At 44.6% G+C, this 14,839-nt stretch overlaps 1 protein-coding gene and 1 long non-coding RNA gene across 2 annotated transcripts in view; one reads left to right on the forward strand and one right to left on the reverse strand.

Moving 5' to 3' along the window:
- Nucleotides 1-14,839, forward strand: part of LOC112565688 — a 59,417-nt gene that overhangs the window by 35,103 nt on the left and 9,475 nt on the right.
- On the reverse strand, nt 5,905-7,712 carry LOC112565689. Its single transcript, XR_003099466.1, has 2 exons — nt 7,304-7,712; nt 5,905-6,200 (listed from the first exon to the last, which is right to left on the reverse strand). It is a non-coding gene; the product is annotated as an uncharacterized LOC112565689 (long non-coding RNA).

Genomic DNA, 14,839 nt, shown 5'->3' on the forward strand with positions numbered 1-14,839 from the left:
AATTGTAGTTAAAAATCAGTGGTAAAGATGCTCTGGAGTAAAGTAGATAAAGTAACGTTCACGGGGTCTGGAGAGTGCGTTGTAACCATGGACACAAGACGTTTATCCTCGATTTCCCCAGTTGCCCACTGGTAAGGACTTACACTTGCTATGGGAGTCTTTACTTCTTACGCTGATAACGTAAATATATTATATATTTAAGCTACAATTATGTGTGTAGTATAATTACTAAAATAACCATGAAGACCTACAACTACTAAATGGCTTCAGCTGTTGACGACGATGACCAGCCGGTGCATTTAGATGTTTACATCATGACAACTGCCCATCGAGAGACGCCGGGTTGCACGAAGGGGGAAACGTCTTGAAGTGAGAGCGACATCTATCAGCAAGTTATTGTTCCTCGTGCAGTGTTTTCGCAATGGACGCGACAAGGTTGTCTTTTTTTCAGGGCAGTCATTAATCAAGCAAGTGCGCGAACCTGTCATTGTCCCGCGCAGGGTTATCGAGAGGTCATAATTCAGGGAAGTACCCGAACAAGGACGCGGGCTGGCGGTAAACTGGAGAAATATGACCCCTATCGAAAATGTCCGTTGTCTTTGTTTTCTTCGTGTTAGCTCCGTTCAATGCAGTTTAAATTTTGTAAAAAGTACCCGAAAATGAATGAAGGAAGGAGGAGAGGAGAGAGAAGGAAGCCAGGGACACTGTCGCCAATCCAGCGAAGGTTGGGATGCTCTGGGTTCAGGTCTTTTCTCTTCTAGGGCCACTAGTGTTTTACTCTGCGCGCGTGCTGACGTGCTAAAAAAAAGAGAAACCAAAAACACAAAAAGAAAAAAGACAAGCAATATATACATACACACAAAGAGAAAAGAAAAGCGCATGACGATTATTTACATATCAATTACAGCCAACCAGGCTCCCAAGCTCTGCTAACCAACATTTTCAATCCGATCACAGACAGAATATAAATTTTAATTCATATGATAGAAACTGCGAAGAGCTATAAATATTTGTACAATTGTAGAAGAGTGGGAAGAGTGTTTATCGCGGTCCTGGAATGCATCAAAACAAATGATTTATTATTCTTTCAGTCTTTGTTGTCCGGGAGCTTATCTCCAGTTAGAACAGCTCTCCTGCCAGAAAAGGTGTGGTATCCACACCCTCCTTAACTTTCATTAGGAAGCAATAGATGTCTTTATTCTATTCGCACAATGAATTGTAAAGCTCTGCTCTTTTCTTCAGCCTTTTGAAAACAGGATGTTAGAATTTATGACCGGACACCCGGATCACCTGCGGGTTGTGAGCTGCGATTGAAACGACGAGTAAGAAAAACCATTTTACTGCAGCCTGGAAAAAAAGCATTTTTAAAATTAATTTTTAATTTAAACTCTAATTTACGCATTAAAGACATGCGGTGTTCGACGAAAACCATTCTATACTTTGGCTGTAAGAATTCTCAAGAAGGCGGAAGGGCTGACGGAAGCAGGAAATTAGCATCACCTCCTTCCCTCTTCAGTGTTTGGACATGGTTTCATGCACGTGCGAACACACACACACGCACATTTTCTCTCTCACACACACACACACACTAAATTCCATCATTACAACTGCCATCCCACCCTGCTGTATTGGTGTGTTAATTTTTCTCCACTTGCTTGACGAAATACAGTTTTGCACCTGCATTTGCACCGTGAACATAGTTCACACAGTCTTAGATATCTGTCCCTCTCTTTTCCAGCCCTAACTCATTCCTAGTGTAGTCCGAGGAAGGTGCCATCATGGTACCCCGCTCCTCTGCTCTCCCTGTCGAGTGCTTTCATTCCGTTTTGTTTTTTTATTTGTTTCGTTCTAATGTCATTCTTTTGCTACTTTTTTTTAATCTTTTACTCATTTTCCCCTTTGCATTTCAATCCTTCTTTCTTTTTGTTTTTTTTTTCTTTCTTTCTTTCTTTCTTTCTTTCTTTCTTTCTTTCTTTCTTTCTTTAAAAACAAATTTTATAGTGTGGATTTCTTTAACGAAAGGCAATATTTCAAGGCATTAATTTTAAATACTACAAAAATTTCCGTATCATTCTTCCTTCAACCATAGCGGAAAATACCCTTAACATGGGACTTGAGGGTTTCGTTGTTTGTTAGTCCTTTTTTTTTTAGTCGAAAATTGAGAATCCGGGCAGGTGAACCTTATGACCTGGCACTTCTAACAAGCAATAAGGGCTGTCACTGATCGCCTAGGAACCCCTGCCTTCTCGAATGTCTACTTTTTATCGCCAACTTTTTCAAGGAACTGGCCCGGTCTGTCGATCTTCCTTGTCCGTGTGTTTAATCAACAAAAACCTTCAACTTGCCATCGAGATGTGCAGAGCTAGGGGCCCAGAGCTGAGAGACTCGCCACACCTTCCTTGTCTACACAGGGACCTGAGAGTGCCTGAGTGGCACCGCTCGCCCCTTCCTTCCCCACTGACAGTCACCCTCACTCCCACCTCGTAGGTAGTTGTCTCTGGAGGTATCTGGTGGATTGGATAGTGGCAATTAGGTTTAAGTCGCAGTTAGACCGTTAGGCTTGAGACAGGAAGCCACAATCTGCGGCCGGATCATGGCGGACAACTGCGATAGGACCCACAACCATCCTTTGCATCGCCTTATCATTCACCGGGCACAGATGGTTGGCTCCCGTGACATGCAATATTTCTGACTATATCATACCCACGCTGACGAAACGTGTGTGTGTGTGTGAGGGAGCGGAGGGAAGGGAAAGCATTGGGGATCTAAACAGGGGTGAATGAAACTACTTGTCCGCGCTTATCTCACTTGGTAGTCCTGTGTCACTACACATGCCGGATACAGTCCAATGTCGGATGTCGCATGACAAGGAATTGAGAGAACTGCGACTTGGCTGATTAAAGACCACCCTTCTGCACTGGCACACTCTGGCCATACAAGCTACACTCCACCCTTCCCAGTCCTTCTGATAAATATATCGCCTATAGGGCGCCGAGAGAGGAATTTTCTGTTTTTCTCTCTGTAGCTATAAAATGCATTTTATTGCATTCTGTAGCTATGCAATTCATTCTATAATTATATAATACATTCTATATTTTTACGATTCAATTCTGTACATCACTCGGGGGTTTTGTACCTAAACTTTTTAAGGTATGATTACTTTCTGTCACAGTGATTTAGCCTTAGTTGCTGGCATGGCGTTAAACAAACAAACAAACAAACAAACAAACAAACAAGCAAAACAAAGAAAACCCCGCACCAAAGGGACCATGCGATCCCTACGACCTTCGTGTACGCACAAACCCTGACACGACGATACATGATGCAGGTGAGGAAAGCATTCAGCCCGGACACTACTCTAGGCCACGTGACCACGTGACACAGAGCACTTCTGGACCACGCCCCTTTTTCTGCAGCGTAGATGAGATGGAAAGGAAACTCTAGAGTCTAGAAGGTGAACACCGGCATCAAAAGAAGTCACGCTTCGCTGCAGCGTCGTTAATTCCCCGCTCTTTCCACCGCCGAAAAAAAAAAACAACTTCCCCTCTCCTATCTTGAGCCTTGATATCTTCTCGTCGTCTTTGTTAACAGTCACGACTGGGTTCCTCTCCTCCAGACCTGTACCCCCCAACCCCTCCCCCCACGTTCCGCTCGAGCGTTTAGCCGTTTTGTGTGTGTGCGTGCTAAAGGTCAAGCCTCAGTTGCATCACTCTGCAAACAAACGTGCGTGGTGTAGCGTAGAGGCGATTTTTGGGAGGGGAACACCAGCCAACGGAAAGTAGGAGCAGTTACTAATCTCCGTTGCTGGACACCCAGCGCGGTAGCAGCCCCTGACCTGGGACCTATACACGGGCCGGTCCTACGACCAGTGAATCAGTATTTGCAGTGATGGGAGGTCGGAAGCGACATCTGCCTACGAGCATCAGTTGATAGTTCATCGAGATCCGCAACAAGGTAACCGAGGGTTTCCTACTTTTTGTCACCGATTACAGTCTCAGCCCGACGGCGACAGTGAGTAACGTTCACATTCTTGTCGCTTCAGTATTTTTTTTTTTAAGGGGGCGGCTGTCGCCCTTGGTTCATCCGCCACTGCAACCGCCAGCTGCTTTCAAACTTTTATCTGAGTTGGATGAGCGGAACAGGGATATTACACTTTAGACTGTGTTTGAGACATTTTGTTTTTTAACTTTGATGTGTTCCTCTTTTCGCTCCGTTCGTGATTATGACAATGCTTCCGCCTCTGTCATCACGACCACCAGCGAAAAACTTAGGTTGAAACGGGTACAGAGATGAAAGAAAGAGAAAGAGCAATAAAGCAGGGTGGAGTTACAGTAAAAACATGTAAGCACTTGCTGTACATGAACATCAACGTACGTGTGTGTGTAGATGGAGGAGCAAGCTAAACCTGAATTCCGAGTTCTATTTTTGGCACGTTTGTGCATCTGCACTCGATGAATGTGGTCGCAAGCTTTGGTCTGCGTCAGTTATTTGTTTATTTATTCTTTCTCTCTAATCTCCTTCTCAGATTTCAATGTATAGACGGTGCTACAGATAATGATACACATTTTCAAACATTACACAGTTTTCAATACAACATAGTTTGTTGACCTGTCTGTCTGTCTTACCCCAGTGCAATCTAGACAGAAACAGAATCATTCACAACTTACATGTAGAGAACGATACGCGCGCGCACACACACACACGCATCGACGTCACGGCACCTGGTTGAGGATGCACAGCATCTGACCTGTGACCTGCCGTCCCCTCAAGGCGTTGGCGACCGACAACGCCACATGCGCCCTGCGTCACCCTCTCCGTCGGTCGTGCGTCACCGGCAGCAGGACCCATCCGTCGCGTGATGAGGACAGTAGTGGCGACAAGATTGTGCCAGCAGCCCCACCAACGCCCTCCCCACCCCCAACAATGCCCACTTCCCACAGGCGCCATCGCTCATTTCCAAGACAGGAGGCTCAATCAAAACCCGGTGTGGCAAACGACTTTTCTAATGTCTTCTCTCATTCCTTCCTGAAGCCCATCCCCCATAGCTTACACTTTTCCCTTTTCTACATTTAGCTCCCCTTTTACAAGCAGACAGGTACTATAATTTTACTCTCGTGGAGGTAGCTGCCACTAGGAGTGGCACAGCGGGTGGGGTAGTGGTGGGGTTAATTGGTGTTTTATACAGAAGTTAAGGCTATATTAAGACAAAGCAGCCGGACATGCAAACAGATGCTTCCTGCAGAGAAAGAACAGCGTGTCCGAGACGAGATCTGAACCCAGAACAGTCAGTCCTCACTGTATTGGTGACAGGCGCTAACCGTAGCGCCACCGGACCGCCTTGGGTAGCAGTATGCGAGCGAGATGTGTGTGGGTGTGTTTTTTCAAGCCCTGAATCTTCTGATAATCTTCTGAATCTTCATATGTTGACAGCCGGGTATCCCTAGAGGGTGGTGGTGTGGTGGTGGTGGGGGACCAATGCAAAGCAAATCATCGCAACATAACCTCAACACAGCTTTGTGCTTGGCAACTGGGGCGTTCAGTCTCAGTACTCGTGTACACACGAGGAGTTCGCCTGTACTGTGAACATTGTCCCGTGCCAACTGGCGAGCTCAAAAAGCAAGAGCCAGCGAGCAGACGCAGCGGAGCATCGGCGTCGATGACGTCACTACGTCGGTTCATTCATCCAGGAAAGCGCGTGGCGTCAACGCGTTGGTCTGACAATGGCGCGTGACTAATCATTGTCTAAGGGTGCACGACCAATCATTATCTAAGAGGACATCCCTCATTGTGGACTAAGATTACATGACTAATCCAATTCTAAGAGTACATCCCAACCCAACAGGACATGATTCCGTTTCCGAACCTGAGTGCGCACCGCAAAATATCCAAGTAAACACCATGACAGGTATCTCAGGACATTTTATGGGTCTGTGGTGTGGCATGCCAGTCGTCGTCTCGAAAGATAATATGGGTAGTGCGTTCGCAGGCTTTGAAAAAGATAAAATAAAACCACGAGCACCCTCAACAGTTAATGGGAAACACGACAGTCGATGATATTCGTCATCAGGCTATCCTCGGTGGTCTGGAACCTCTAGGCAGCCAACGCATCATCTGTTTTCTTCTACCTGGGCATCTTTCTTGACCTCTGGGAGCCATACTGAGTCATCATTAGCATTTCCCTCCCAAATGAGGATGCCTTTCTGGAACAGCATGTGTATCAACTATATAATATCTATATATGTACTTGCTGTAAATACGTATAAATACAAGATATACATGCTGTTTCATTTTGGTAAACTGAAAGCGAACTGAAAAACGTGAATGGAGGGGGCTGAGAGTTGAAGGGTGCGGGGAAGGGAGGATGTAGCTCATGAATGTATCAGAAGGGGAGGGCGGGGCTAGACAGAGACAAGCACATCACGCACACCTAAAACGAGACAATCAAACAGGATACACTGGACTGTGAAAAGTAAGGAGAGAGAGAGGAAGAGCCAAGGTGAATTAAAGAGAGAGCAGGTTTCCAGACGATGAAAGATAGAAGGAAAGGTAAGCAGCTCATGATGTAAGTATTCTGTACACACTGACCGAGTTTAAGCGGAAATACTTTCGCTGGGGATGACGGACTGACGTGCAGCCTGAGTGTGGGGGGAGCAGGGTCAGAGCTGCCAGGTGCAGCCATGTCACACCGTCATGTGGACGACACGTGACGCACACCCCTGTCACGATCTGGCCTGGAGGGCTTTTAACTTTGTTTGGGGAAGGAGATTGGGTGAGGGAGGGGATAAGGTGAGCGACATTACAGGTGAGACTGTCCGGTGAGCTTGAAAATGTTTTTTGAGCCATCGACAGCTGACCTTTCGTGTATGTGTGCTGGTATGTACAGAAAATTTATTTTACTGGTATTTATGACAGTGATAACTAGATCGTTTGGCTTTCATTGTCTGCAGTCAGTGTCAGGTCTAAAATCGTAGGTCACTTTCTTTGAACTCTCAGTCGGCAGCAGTAATGTCAGCCTCTATTCCCTCAGCAGGCATGTGACGAACACCTAGTGTCAAGTGTGCCCCCTTATACTGGAAAATAACGGACGTGATACAAGTCCGTGAGTAAATTTATGGAGTAATAGAAGTGCAGTCGACCTGACCTACACGCACAGGTCCTAAATCTGGACATGTAACGGAAAGTGTAACGACAAAGCACAGTGCCGGTAGTTAAGAAAATGTGAAGAGTGAATGTCTGTAGATTAGAAACAAAAACTTATAATTGTAGAGAAATGAACACAAGTAGTCTGATAAATCAAACAAACCATGGAACAGATGGCTCAGACGAGCAATAGGCTGCATAGACCGTTAGTGGCGGTAGAAGACGACAGGTGGGAACAACATGGCGCAGGCATTGAACGACCCAGAACAATCCACAGGAACGCAACAGAAGAGCATCAGGCTTCAGTCGATGTAGAATTGTAGACGAAGGGACTATAGAGACAGAAAGTAGTTAACGACATCAGAGGTCCTTGTGCAGTTGGTTTCAGGTGTCTCCAGCATCACTGTAGCTTTCGTTAACATGTGAACAACAGACCTCAGCTACTCTCTGCAGCTAGTGTCAAGAGTTGTGTCCCTTTAAGTCAATATAGCCGTTACATCTATATCCCACCCAGCTATAACTTTCAATGTACACTTTTCAGTTTCAGTAACCACTTCTTAACCTGACTCTTGTGCCCGCCATATCATTTCTAGGATTAAAAAAAAACAACTTGCAACACGATGGAATTTGGATGTACGTAGCCTTTTATCTCCCTTGATATTCACTTTTTTCCCTCCATGTCTCAGTATCCTGCAGGTACGCAATACACGACGGGTTTCTTATCAGTTTGTCCTGTTCTTTTCAGTTTTCTTTACTGCTTTTATTCTTTTTCTTTCGATATTCAGAAAATGGCAACAAGCACAGAACTGGTATCAACACATTAGCCATCTCTAAAAGTTAATGAAAACAAAACAGTAAACGAGAAAGCAGACTGCACCTACTATACATATTGTGGCAGAAATCTGGCATCCGATATTCCTCATTCACCATCCCCCTTACACAAGACCACACCCAACACACTTAAGTAGTTATTTGCTTGTGTTGCAATGATACAGCCATAGGCAGACATAGTCAGCGGCCACAGAGGATAATTCACCCTGTAAATTTTCCCCACATTTTATTTTTACTCTGTTAAAGGAATTTAAAACTACTCGCACTATGCGAATGAACAAGACAACTGTGACTGGCTGTTCGAAAATCCATGCTCTTCACTAAAACACTCGCATAGCACTAAACTTATTCTTTCTAAGAACATTTCTATATATATATTAATGTGTTTGTCACGAGCAGTTTTCCAGCAAATACTGTAACTGCATCTTTTGACATTGGTTGAATCGTCCTTTAGATGCAACAGGGCACTTGTTAATGCTCTTAGGAGCAACAGGGCACCATGGGGCACTGCCGTATAGTCGTCCGAACCTGGCATGACAGCAAACGTGGCAAAGCAAGGAACTTTATTTTCTAGTGGGTTGCAGACTCAGATCACGTGATTACTACAAGCCTCGATGGCGCGAGAGAGCGGATATGCCTGTTCTCCTTTACTTGTGAGCTTTGGCTGATGTGTCCAACGTTGATCGAATTCTAGTCGCAGATGCACACATGTTCTTGCTACAAATCGCCGTAGAAATCTCATCTGCAGGTGCTGAGGTTGTCTCCCCCTTCATCGCCATCCTCACCCCACAATGGTGGCTCGGTGGCTGCATTTTGCAATTAAATAAACCCACAACAATGAACATGTACTCTACTATATAAGTATATGCTTTACTTCGTTTAAAGCAACAGAAAAAGCGATTACAGCAAAATCTTTCCCCTCTGCCTATTATCCGTAGTGATAAAGAGAATGTAAGTGATTTCCCTTGGGCAAAAAAAAATGGGGAATCTAAGGAAAAGCGTCTTGTTCCCGAAATTATAAATTGGTGTGCAGACCATAAGAACACTTATTCAGTATTATTTATCCTCGGAATATTTTGCCACTTCTTTATAACTACTACCCCAAAGGTAACACATCATCTCCGGGGTCAAGACTCCGTTTATAACTTCGGAAACAAAACATTTCTCCTTGAGGTCCCCATGTTTGACCTCGCTTCTTATTTAACTGCAGCTCCTGGGAGTTTAACTGTGGTAGGGAAAAGGGGAAAGTTTGTCTTGCATACGATTTGGATACGTGTACACACGGACCCACGTTTACACTTAGTCAGGGCATGAGTACAGAGTAAGCTCAGGGCGGCTACAACTGTTACAACACGTGACTGGTGGTTGTGTACATTATTAGCTATTGAAGGAGACGAGTCACGAACAGACGCCGCTAGAGAATTCTTGCAGACGGTGGGAGACCTGTTCTTCCAGTTCTGGGCCTCTGGTCTTGTGGGTATTTGTGCTGACTGTGTTTGCACGAGATCGCCATCTGGTTTGACGATGACGTAGCAAGAGTAGAAGGTTGGGGTGTGGTCCATGGGACTTCGAATTCACTCACCTCACGTACAGTCCACATTAGGTGCCACCCGACATGCACCTTGAGGCAGCCTGCACCTAGGGTGTGCGTCATTCGTTTGTTAATGGACAAAGATTAATGTGTCCTATGACCTATAGTGGCCCTAGAAATAGAGACTATTGTTAAATACCGTATAGGCAGTGAAATGTAGATGGTTCGCTGTGACTAGGTCTTTTATTTGCTGTACCGAGTTGTATTATCTCTGGTAGGACAAATAAGTTATGAGTAGAGGCTGGTAGCTTGTGTCACCCCTGCAAAGAGAATACTAAGATCTTAGGGTATCCTAGTACAGTGGTTCTCAAAGTGTGGTCCGCGGACTACAACCGAACAGCACTTTCTCCGAAATATATGGATCTTCTTAAACATTTCATCCTTAAATAATATTTTAAGCACCCTTCGCTTTTTCATTTCACACTTTAAATGTCAGATACCCAAATGCATATATTTACATGAGTGAAAGTTTGGCGGGGAGCATGCTGAATCTATGCTTTATACACTCTATATCATAATGTTATATACTCCCTATGAAATTGGACCAGAAACCTGAAACATCAAAAATATTGTATTCATCGAATTCTCCCTATGATGGCCTGTGCCAAACAACCAGAAAAAACATAAACTCTAAGCAGGTGCATCGTCCAGAGAGTGCGCCGAGACGAGAACCGAACCCATGGTCTGAAATATTATCTTTTTCTCCTTTCCTAGTGTGTCTGTCTGTGTGGGCCAAGAATTGCTGTAACAAGAGTGTACACACTATTATTATCCTCCTCCTCCTCATAACACTTTACGCTACGCTATCATACTGAAAAGGAGTCTCCCTAAGGATTTTAGAGTAGAAAAGAGGGGCAACCCCTTGTTTACAAACAACTCGCTCAAAATCCGGTTCGCATTCCAGCGGATCCCTTATCCAATCTCCTAAACCCTCGGGGGCGTCCTTGTTGACGGTTTCCTCGTCGCTCTGACGCAGCTGTGACGTCAACAGCCAGCCTCTGACCCCGCGCTGGGTAACGACAACCTTTTAGGGCCAGCGACTACATGCGTGCACAGCAACATACATTAGAATTAGTAAACAACTGTGGCAATCCTTACAAAATGCTCCATTTAAAAAAGCTACTTCTCTCTGGTTACCCTCCATACTATGTACTCCGGATATCAACTTGCAATACGTGTACCCCGGCGTTGTTTGCCTGTCAGGATATGAGTTATGACTTGTTTAAAGGGATAAAAAAAAGTTTTTTTTTTTAAACCTTGGAAGATTCCCCTTTGCAGTTCGTCCTTGAGTCCTTGAGTGGCTTCGCGGGGTACAGGACTATATTTAGCTTGCTCGAGTTCAGTCAGGCTTCCCCTCGCACAAAAGGAGGGTCGGGTGGTGGCAAGGCGAGGGGTGGGGTGGCAGGAGTATAAAAAAGATGAAGGTATCCGCCGAACGCTAGCAGTCTAGGGCAGACCGTGGTGACGAGCGGGCGCTTGTGAGTGTTACAGCACAGTTCAGCAAATTCAGGATGTACAGGTGAGTGCGTCGCACCTGAGCTTGTTTTTAATGTCTATGTCCGCCATGCTGCCTCACTCTCACTCTCCTTACAGGTAGCTACCAAACTGCGGCACTTTTCTGGCAGTCCTATCCAGTGTCCCCTTAGTGTGCACCATCATCATTTGGCTGTGTGGACATTCCAACGATCTCTTGTGAGATTATACAATCTGTATCAATGTCGTTCTGTGACATTTGTGACAGGTCAGGCCAGGACAGTCTTGGTTACTGTCTCCCCTTGGAGCAGAGAGTAACTGTGTCCACTTCTGTTATTTCCTTACTCTTTCCTTCTGGTTTACAAATCTTGATTCTCTTGATACACATCTCTTCTATTTTCCCTCATCCACTAACAAATTTCTAAGGAACAAAACTAAAAAAAACCCAAGAAAAATGTAAACTCAAGTCTTTGTGCTCCTCGTCGACATTTTTGTCTCATAGCAGCTGTTTTTGTTACATTCAGACTTTGTTGTTGTTGTTGTTGTTGTTGTTGTTGTTGTTGTTGTCGTCGTCGTCGTCGTCGTCGTCGTCGTCGTCGTCATCATTACAAGCAACATCTCTCTCCCTGCACCATCTCCCTTACGTGTATATCCTGTCGGTCGTGCTGAAAAGCTTACTGTGGGCGCCACGCCCAGTGGGCAGAGACCATCAACTATGCATGATCGCACACAACAACCTCACCTCACGCACGCTGGCGACCTGAGGTCAAAATTCTAAACTACTATTCCGGTGAACACATAGAGATTTATTGAATAGTTTAGGCCTATCACGAGTCTGGTCCCAGAACAATAATTTGCAATTTTCTCCTAAAAGGTTATAAAATAACATACATATATATATATTGGAATTATCGAACTTCAATGTATCTCTCTCGTATAAAAAATGTATTACTCTGTTATCTTACAAGGATTGTGGCACATATCTGAGGGGTGACTGAGTAAGTCAGTGTCAATATCCATCACGCCGTACCCTGACTACTCAGAGCGTGACTCGAAGAACGTGACTCAGGGAACGTGCTTCTAAGAATATTCTTGGCGAGCTCTAGATATCTAGATCATTCTTATCAACTTCGGAGTGCGTTTGTAGGACGACACCATTGTGCGGAGGCAAAGGAAAACACATTCTTTGCAAAATAATTGTCAGCCAGTGTTTTTACTGTGTCTGTCTAAACCTCTCTGTGTGTCTCCCAGTCTGTTACTTTCTCTCTCTCTCTCTGTATTCCTCTAGTTGTATTTGTCTCTGGATCAGTCAACACTAAAAAGTGACTAACAGATTAGCCCAAACTTCCCAGTTTATAGGAAACAGTAAAGTATTTAGCTACAATTGATTCTTCACTTCTTTCTTTCTCCTCAATGCTCCCATTTTTTTTTTTAACACGACAGATTTTGAAAGCAACACCAAACTCGTTACTAAAGTCTACTTTCTGTCCTTTGGATTTCGTCACAGCTTGCACTTCCTCTCCAGTGCAAGGCAAAGGAAGCCGAGGTAGATAATAGAGTAAAATCCGGGAAGTGTAAGCCTCATCTCCTTTGCTCACTCACCCGTGACGAGCTTCCGGAATCTGCTTCCATTCAGTGGGTAGCTACTAAGATCCGCGCCGCCCACCTCGCTCGCGAACACACTTCCGATGCGGTGATGGAAATATAGGGCTTCCGCTTGTGTAAATCAGTTCTTCCTCCCGGATCTCGCTGCCTCTCCCTCCTTGCACAACTTTCACTTTTCCTCTCCCCCATCTTTCTTTCTCTCGCTCGCTCGCTCGCTTTGCCCGCTTAACTTAGTTTGAAGTTGTTCTTCCCCACAAACTGCGAGTTTGAAGATCACAATTTTCCTACTGTCACGTGACCAGATGTGCGAGTTGTCACGTTCTCTAACGATGTTCACGTGGGTGTCATGAGTTCTGAAATCGAATCTATTGGCAATCCTCTATTACAATTTCATCACTGTACCTGGAGAAAGAGTGAGGAAAAGAGATTGAAGAGAGAGAGAGAAAGATTCAGAGGGAACCTCTTGTATTATGCAGTAAAAGGTAACGGTCTGTCTGGTAGTCAGTCATGTTCATGATGAAACGTGACAGTAAACTCTTTTCTTTACTTTTATATATATATAAATTTAGTGTTGGGCACACGAGATGTAGTATGTCACATGCAGCATTAAGTAGAAGTTGATGATTTCTGCGAAAGCCTCTTACAAAGCTTGCCATATCAGGTTCCCTTTGCTTGGTTGACAAACGGACGTTTCAATGATCACATGACTGTATCATCAAGGTACAACCGTTTTACACCAGCATACATTAGGCATCATATGGGTTTATTTTCGTTAATTGTAGCATTAATTGGTTTTTATCTATCCTAATTTATGTACAAGGTGCAGTGTAAGCTTGCTGAAATGACAGACACCCACTCCCCGCACCTTCCATCAAAATCTCTACTGCTCTTGCAAACTTTGTATCCTTGGTTGCTTTTAAAAGTATTTTCATGTACTTCATTTTTTTTTTTTTTTTTTGAGTTTCTGCTCACGAATATCAAAAGATAAATAAAACATATCACAACAAGCAGGGGCGCGACTTTGGAACGGCAGCGAGGTGTGACCAAGAGATCCGGTGAGGCAGCAAGCCATCGTTCATGGTAACGGAACTATCCACACACCGAAGTGTAATTCATTCATGATAACAGAATTATCCACCTACCCACTAGACACTCACTGTGAGAAGAGAGAAGCCGATAGTCGAGGTTTGCCAGGATTAAATATAACTGGACTACTTAAGCAATCTTTAGCACTTTTGTGACCGTTACATTTCCAGAGAGGCAGGGGCGCAGTTTTACGAGTAGACAGTTGTGAAAGATTATTACACAACACTGTTCTTTTCTTGGTCAACCACTTTGTTTTCGTGAGGCTCATGAGTTTCGCCGTTATCTTTGATGTGTGAGCTCACCACTCGTTATCTTCGTCGTCATGGACGTCATAGTCATCCATTAATTTTTTTTAAAAAGTTTTTCATCGTATCTTTCGGACAGCAGGTGCCAGAGTGAATGGCCGTGAAGTGAGATAAATGTGTCAGGCGTGCTGACCGTGAAAGATGTTTTTGAATGAGGACCAAAGCCGGATAAACACATCACGCCGAGCACGTTGACCTCCGCACTGCGCCGTCAGCATTGTTTGACGCTGCGCACGCGCTAGGGGCGGGGCTCAGGCTTTTATAGCCGGGGGAGCAGCTATCTCTAGCATTCATCGTCGACGAGGAGAGCGAGTGTCACGATTCGTATTTTGGGTAGGCATCCAGTTCTTTTCATAAGAAGGGAGTGTACCGTAGGACAGCCATACCCTTTTGATGTGGTTGTGTCTCTTGTTCAGGCGCCGACACACGATCAGCAACAAATAATCACTCCGGATCTCATTCTGCGTACATTTCAAGGTAAACACAGTTTTGCCTCTTCACTGAGTATTTACGGAGGAGACGGGTAAACAGTGGAAAAATACATCAAAGGGAGGGCGGGTGAATGCTGTATATCCTCTTTAGGTCCGAGGACAAAGAGTTGATGACGGTAGCCCGATATCTGTATTCTGTTAATTCATCCAAACTTATTTTTTGCGCTTGCGTCGTCTCTAAACTTATAAGTTGTTCAGAAATCTTTTACACACCCGAGAGAGCGCAAACGAACGCTCAGTACGACCAACAGTACATTATTTAGACAAGCACGGTTTCATAACCAATTCTTCAATCATGTATTCTTTTTCTGATGCTT

Source organism: Pomacea canaliculata, linkage group LG6 (assembly GCF_003073045.1).
Source record: "Pomacea canaliculata isolate SZHN2017 linkage group LG6, ASM307304v1, whole genome shotgun sequence".
Lineage (NCBI taxonomy): Eukaryota > Metazoa > Mollusca > Gastropoda > Architaenioglossa > Ampullariidae > Pomacea > Pomacea canaliculata.